Below are 7,862 nucleotides of genomic sequence, written 5' to 3' on the forward strand. Positions count from 1 at the left end.
AGGGCCTCTATGCAGTCTTTAAAGAATTGCGAATTAGAGAGGAAAGCGGCCTCGTTACCAGGGACACCACTGGCAGTGAGGAAGGCGGAAGGGTAATCTCTGGGCTCTCCTGGAAACTGGAAGGCCCAGAGCTTGTGGGTGAGGGGAGAGAAGAGAGAGGGAGAGGGAAAGTGGGGGGGGGGGCGGAGAGAGAGAGAGGCTTGTGGGGACGGGGAGGGGTACCTCAGAGGGGGCTTAAGAGGTTGGGGGACTTGAAACATAAACCATTATCCTTCCTGTGGTCCCTTTTGTACCCACAGGCTATTGAAGAGTGAGGAAATATGATGGTAGGCACTCAGTAACCCGGGCTAATGAACTAAATAGTTAACTGTATACAGTTCAACCATCAAACTGGAATAATGCCCACGGTGGTCCTGGAATTAACTGCCAGTCCCACCTAACCAAGATACTAGTAAAATCCTCAGCTGGGCGTGACGTAAGGGTGATCCCAGGTGGCCTCGGCCTGCAGCGGCTTGAAGCAGGGTTTCGGTTCCTGGCTGGAGATTGAGTTTGGGTCACGGCAGTGAGAGCGCTGAATCCTAGCCGCTACACCAGTGGTCAGTGACAAGGCCATGGCCCTTCGGCTTTGCAGAAAAGAATTCCCACAAAGACGGAGAGTAGTGAAATAAAGTGTTTATTAGGAGGAAAAAGAGTACAATACGGGTGGATAGACACACAGGCGGACTCAGAGAAAGAGTCGTGCCCTCATGGTAGTTTAAATCACTTATATGGGGCATTTCTTCCAGGTTTCCTTTGGCCAATCATTTTAAATTGCCTGGTTCTGAGTCTATATTTGGTATATCTCAGGATCCTCCCATGTGTGCTCTCGCATCTCTCAGCTAAGATGGATTCCAGAGAAGAGGCCTATGGGTAGCTTAGCATCACTTCCCTTTTGACCTCCAAGGAGCTTTCTAGTCGGGAAGGTCTCCTTGACTTTGAGAATGAGAAATATGTGGTCTCTTATCTCTTATCTGGGCAGGGCCCAGCCTCCTCTCTCAATTGTCCTGCTATTTTCATATTGGAGTATCGGTCCACAGGGAACAAACTCCAGCTGTTTACCATGGGCGGGGAGGGTGCGGGAGGGGGGCTATCTATCTCCTGCCTCAGGGGGACGTCCTTGTCCTAAGCATGTGCATTTCTTCCCATTATTTCATCATCCAGTTTTACTTAATGATGTGTACCAACGCTAGCACTTTGTTGATGCAGCTTGGGCAACACTATGGGGCAATGCATGACCAGTTGCACTAGTAACTAGTAGAGTAAGTTCCCTCCCAGTGTCCTGGGGACCATCCTTCTCTGGAAGGGGAAGGAGGAACTGGGAATAAGAAACGAGGCTTTGTTTGCTACTCCGTTTATTAAAACAATATCAATATTTAGTATCTATATTACAGCAAGGTCCTGGTTTTCCCCACATCTCCCTGGCTACTCTTTCTTGGTTTGCCTTACGAGTGCCTGCCTTCTTTTTTCCAGTTAGGTGTAGTGCCTCCCAGAGTCCCGTTCCAAGCCCTCTTCCCCGTACCCTATCCCTCGGCAATCTCATCCATCCCCATAAATGGCTTTAATGACCGTTTATGACTTTCAGATTGCCCTCTCTACCCATCCTTTCTCTTGAGCTCCAGACAAGTTCATCCACCTTCTTGCAGAACGACACCTTAAACTTCATGTCTCCATCCAGAATTCATCTCTTCTTCTCCAGCCCCCACTGTGGATTTCATTTTCTCAGTGACTGCATTTACTTTCTTCCTCAGCTGTACAAGCTTTGGCTTGTCCCACCCACTCCAACCCCCCGACCCTACTGACCTCCAGCCGTGATGTCCCGGGTGGGAACATCTAACTCATCTTCCCAGTCCTTGCACTTTTCTTCTCCTCCAGCCACCATCACCTGTTAGTCTCCTAACTGGTCTCCCTGCTTCCAGGTTTGCCCTCCAGGCCTCACTCCACATGGAGCCTGAGTGATGTTTCCAAAATGGAAATCTGATCATTACTGTCAGCTTTAGGATAAATGCCAAATGCCTTCATGTGGCCTAGAAGGATTCTGACCCTTGTCTGCCTTTCCACCTTCATGGCTCACCACTCCAGGCTCAAACACGGAGGTCCAGTCATCCCACTTGCATTCACTTCCTTCGGTGTTTATGCAATGGCCTGGGGACTTTTGCTATGGCCGTTTCACTTGTCCCTGACTGTTTCCCTCATCACTCTTCCCTTGGCCATATTCATCCTTCAGGTCCCTGTGGTGACATCACTTTTCTAGGAAGCTTTCCCTGATTCACAAGTCTGGATTAGCTGCCCCTCATCACAGTCCTTTTCAGACTGTACTTACTTTGCTGTTTATTTGCCTTTCTTCTCCCACAACCACAATGAGCTTGAAGGCAGGGAACTGCGCATCTGGGTCACGTCATTATTCTCATGTCCCAGCATGGGGTCTGGCATATAGTATCAACATATGCTCAATAAATATTGAATAACTGCTTGAATGAATAAATGAAAGAATTAAACATGTGAAAATAGATGAAAACCAACCAAAGGAGAACAAGAAAAGGCTTTATATTCAGGGCTTGCTATAGCAAGGGAGTTAGCCACCTTTATTTGCTTTTTGACAAAGACCCAAAGACAGGCAGGGGAATGGGAATGCTTCATAGTGGGAAAAAAAAGAGAAGGCATCCGTTATGCCTTGATTGGAGGCTGGTGGCATAGGGAAGCTGCAGGCTGGCTAACTAGAAGTGGGGTATCATGTGATTGTTTAGGGATGCATATTTGGGTTTCTTTGGTTGGTCCTAAGTTGGAAGCAGGGCAAAAATTAGGGAAGCTGTTAGTTATTAATCAGGTCCTTCCCATTTTGGGTCAGTTGTTATAGGGGTTATTATTTGGCTACTTGGACTGGTTAGTAGTGAGCGATAGCTGACTTTCTACAAGTCTGATTTATAGATAGCAGGCTGGCTTCCTGGGCTGGTTGCTGCCGATTGTGGGTCAGAGTTTTATTTTTATATATGGTCTGGTCATTGTGCATATGTATATTCAGAATCTCAAACTAATATGTATTGAGCATCTACTGTACACCAGACTGTGTATTAAGTGTTGTTTATGCAGAACCTTATTTATTTCTCACAGTACCTCTGTGGGGTAGGTATTACCATGTCTGCCTAACCCTGATCACTTCCTCCTTTGAAGCTGATGTTAGTCACATTTTCTGTCTTCTGGCCATCCTTGATACCTTACCACCTCCTCCTCCTCCAAATTCGCTGCAGACTGGGCTCTGGGTTCTTCTCCAGCCCAAGGTTGCCATCTTCCAGGCATGTCAGTATCCTTACTCAGTTCCTTCCCACAGCACTAGACTCCCAGTTCTGGATTTCCTTATCTTCAGTGACCTTCACCTGCAACACTTTTCAGTCAGCCACGCCTTGGTCATCAGGCACATCAGTCATCTTCAGCAGGAAAGGCCTCATCTCTGATATGTAAACCCTACCATCCAACCTCTTAGTGTGGTTGAAATACATTCTACCCTTTTAGCCCTGCCAGGCAGTAATTAATTCTGGGTAAGAGCATTATGGTAGATTTCAAAATACTTTAAACTACTTTTTGTTATTTTCTAAGATGTCTAAAATATGTAACATGAAAAAGAAAAAATAGCCTCTAAGCATTATTCTTTTAATTGAAAATCATCACCTACCTGCACACCCATCACTCTATCATTCTCCTTCTGGAGGATACAGGGAAGGGATAAAGTCCATAGAACATTATATAGTTGTAGTCACACTGCAGTCAGAACCAATAATGATGGAGTTCATTTAAAATGAAGTTACTGTTATTCTTTAGGAAGGTCTCCAACAATCATGACAAACACAGTTGACATAAATCATGTTTGAGTGGCCATGTTCCATTTTGCTGAGTATGATGATTAATTAACTTGGCTGGGCCACGGTACTCAGTTGTTTGGTCAAACAGCAGTCTAGATGTTGCTATGAAGGTATTTTTAAAAAATATTTATTTATTTATTTGGCTGTGCTGAGTCTTAGTTGCTGCATGTGGGATCTTCCTTGCGGCATGCGGGATCTTTTTTTTTTGAGTTGTGGCATGTGGGATCTAGTTCCCTGACCAGGGATCGAACCGGGGCCCCCTGCATTGGGAGCGTGGAGTCTTACCCACTGGACCACCAGGGAAATCCCTGTGAAGGTATTTTTAACAAATGTGATTAACATTTAGATTAGTATACTTTGAATATGCAGATTACCCTCCATAGTGTGGGTGGGCCTCATCCAATCAGTTGAAAGCCTTAAAAGAAAAGTCTGCAGTGTCCTGAGGAAGAAGGAATTCTGCCTCCAGACTGTCTTCGACTCAAGATGGCAACATCAACTCTCCCCTGGGTCTCCAGCCTGCTGGCGTGCCCTGAAGATTTTGGACTTGCCAGTCCTCACGATCTCATGAGTCCATTCCTTAAATTCTCTGTCTGTCTATCCACATCCTATTGGTTCTGATTCCCTAGAGAGCCATGACTGATTCGCTGGGCAAGGGCCAGATGTGCAGGACAAGAATTCCCGCACACAGCACAAATGAAGATAAACAGGACCCACCTCTGTAAATTACTTCCCATCTCTCTCCTAGCCATCAGTTTTCTGCACCTCCAATTACTCCTCTTTAAGTCAGGCCCAGCATCTGATAAGACTTATTTACATTTGTTGACTGAGGGATTCTACTTTAGCAGGTGGTTCTCAGCCAGTGTGTGATGTCATTAGCATTTTAAGCTTCTTGTTTCCAAGCTGAAGAAGGAAGAGTATTACCATTATCCTTGAATAAAGGATGTTCTACCAACAGGGAAAGAGGTGTGTTTATCATAAGGCATCCTGAAAGTAAATCTGTGTTAAGTCTTCAGGGAGAAGGTGCAGCCAGATTTTATGGAGAAAAAAAGAATACAGAAATATCTAACTTTTGCTAGTTTTCAGTGATAAACGATCATATGGACCCCTTGCTATGGCCTCACCCAGGGCTTTGGACGGAAGATATAAAATGAGGGGCCCTGGGAATTCCCTGGCAGTCCAGTGGTTAGGACTCGGTGCTTTCACTGCTGGGGGTGCACAAGCCGCCGGTAAGGCTGGCTCTGTTTCTGGGCTTTTTAGGGTGGGGACAGAAAGAAAGGTGCTGACCTTTCCTTAGGTTGGTTCCTGCTTTGCTGGGGAGGAAAGCTGAGACTGGCCTGGTTCCAGCTGCTGCAGGAAGACATGTCTCTTCCTTAGACCCAGAGTGTCCTTCCTCTGCAAGCCCAGCCCAGGTGACTTGCCAGACCCCTGCCCCACTTCCATCCTTTCCCTTGCTCCCCTTCTTCGCTTTAACCCCTGTCCTACTGTTTCCAGGGCCTGTTTCCACACTCTTGCACCCTGCTTCTTCAGGGAGTGTCCAGGCATATTTCAGAGGACAATGTGCAGCCCATCTTGCCCTCCATCTGCAAATGCAAATCCCTCTCTGTGCTTCGTAGAGGTTTTCTGTCTCTGAGGACAGCATCTCTGACTGCGTGTGCCATGGCAGAATTGCCGCTGCTTCATGTGTGGGCACTTTTCTCTGTGGTCCTTTGTCCACATCTATGGCCAGCATCTACTCCCGTCTTCCTGCCTCTTCAGACTTCCAAATGCTGCGTTTATCATCTCACATAAGCAGACACATGCTATCAGAAGCAGTTTTCTGATTGTACCCAGGGATAAGTATTTTTATATAGTTTGCTTTCATATATTTCACTGAGTATGTGAATTTATTAGCACCTCCTCTCCTCATTCTGGGAGGAACTCAGTGACTGGCTGGAAAGTTCTGCAGGTTCCAGGGGCTGCAGTTTCCCTCTTGGCTCCGAGTCCCTGCATCTTCAGAACCACTGAGGTCATCTGTGCCCCATGTTTCATGGCGGTTCTTCCCCTTCTGCTCCCACCACCTGAAATCTGGGCCCTTTCTTTGATCTTGCCCCAGAATCACTCACACAAGACACATGTATGTGTATCATAAGACTTTACCGAAAGACTCTGCATAAGCAATGGAGTTGTTTTATGTCACAGCAGAACCCAAACAACTTAAAATTATACAAATATAATCCTCATTTCTTACACCCACCTTTGGGAATTCCTCCCTTGCCTCCTTTCTCCCCAGACTTGAACCCTGCTAAGCTGATTGCCACCCCCTTTCCCCTCATCCCTTACTCCCTCAGGCAGAAGTAGCCTCGTCCAGTTTAGACTAGGAAACAGCAACAACAAAACCAGCTCTTCTTCCTGCTACACTTAGTGTGAATAAAAAACAGAGAGAAATGAAGAAAACAGAAGTCCTCACCACGATGTGAAAACAGAGCCCCTTCCCTGTCACACGTTTCACCACTTCAGCCGCCGGCACACACATGCACACGCTAAGCCAGCCCAGCCTCAGACCCGCAGAGCCCTGCCGAGTCCCCAGAGACCCTCCGTCTCTCTCTGTTCCCTCATTTCATTTCTTCCTCTTGGATCCCAAAAGCTGTCAAAGATAAACACTACTCCTGCTCTCACTTCATGTATGTCCATGGTTAGGAACCATACTGAATAGCGAGACAGGAAAGAGACAGGCCTGGAGAGAACAGAGAGATAGATAGCAGGAATCCTAGGAGCTGGAAGGTTCATTCAGGAACAAGGAAGGGGACCCCTGTGATGGAAAGCCACATTGCAGATCCCAGGACATTTCTGCACTAGACACACGGTGGGCACCCTCAAAGCTCTCATTACAAAGGGTGCAGCACAGGGACAGAGTCTACACCTAGACACCCCCATCTCGTAGTTGGGCCCCTGCCCGGCGCTTCTCAAGCTCTTCAGTGCCCTCGCCTATGGGGCACAGGTGGTACTTGGCACCTGGGGCCTTTCTCCAGGAGGAGAAGCGATCATGCCGGAGGCTGCAGAGGCCGTAGATGGCGGCCCCTAAGGCCAGGTGCCAGCAGAAGAAGATGGTGCGGAAGGCGAGGTCCACGGGGTTTTCCCCTCTCCAGGGCCGCCCAGAGGGAGGCGTGTACATCAGCATGCTCAACTGCATCAGCCAGCTGCTGAGCACCAGCCCCACCCAAGTCTTGAGCACCCAGAGCTGGGCTGGCTGGGGACCCAGATCTCGATGATGAGCACAGGCCGACCAGGAAGGCAGGCATTGTGAACAGCGTGTGCACGCGGGTCTCCAGGGCGCCCGTGTGCTCGGCGTGGGTCACCGCCAGCAGCACCAGCGCACAGAAGGCCAGCGCCTCGGCTGCCTGCTCCAGCTGCACACGCCTGGCTCGCGATGTCCACCACGCCACCGAGGAGGAAGGACCCGTACGTGGTGAAGTGCCGCCGCTCGTCCTTGAACGTGAACGGTCGCCGAGGGGCCTCCCAGTCCACCGTCATCAGCCGCTTTGTTCCCGGCGGGTGGAAGAACTCGGGGAAAATGAGAATCAGGGGGAATCCACCTTCCCCACTCCTTCCACAGGGACCAGCTGCCACCACCTGTGCCCTCGCTTCTCCCTTGGGAGCAGAGGGGGTTTGAGGAACCTCTGTCCTCGTAGCAGGGCCAAGGACACCAGCACCAAGTAGTAGAGTGAGAAGAAGAAGATCCCTGCTACCAGGTGTCCCCCGAGGGTTCCCATGGTCTCAGTGTGTATGTCAGGGCCACCAGGGCGACAGCGGGAGATGAGCAGTAACCCCGCAGGCACGCCTCACAAGCAAGAGTGGCTGCTTTTGAACCGCGGGGAGATCTTCCCGATCCAGCCCCACCCACGCTTCCCACACAGGGAAAGGTGTCCAAAGCATCTGAGTCACTCCTGGGTGGGACCTCTTTCGGAGGCGTGATGGTGTGCGTGCGTTGCA

General features: G+C 49.0%; 1 pseudogene; it reads right to left on the bottom strand.

Annotated features, from left to right (window-relative positions):
* Positions 1 to 6,792: 6,792 nt before the first annotated feature.
* On the bottom strand, positions 6,793 to 7,642 carry LOC132365346 (transmembrane epididymal protein 1A-like; annotated as a pseudogene).
* Between the last annotated feature and the right edge of the window lie 220 nt (positions 7,643 to 7,862).

Source organism: Balaenoptera ricei, chromosome 4, assembly GCF_028023285.1.
Source record: "Balaenoptera ricei isolate mBalRic1 chromosome 4, mBalRic1.hap2, whole genome shotgun sequence".
Classification (NCBI taxonomy): Eukaryota; Metazoa; Chordata; class Mammalia; order Artiodactyla; family Balaenopteridae; genus Balaenoptera; species Balaenoptera ricei.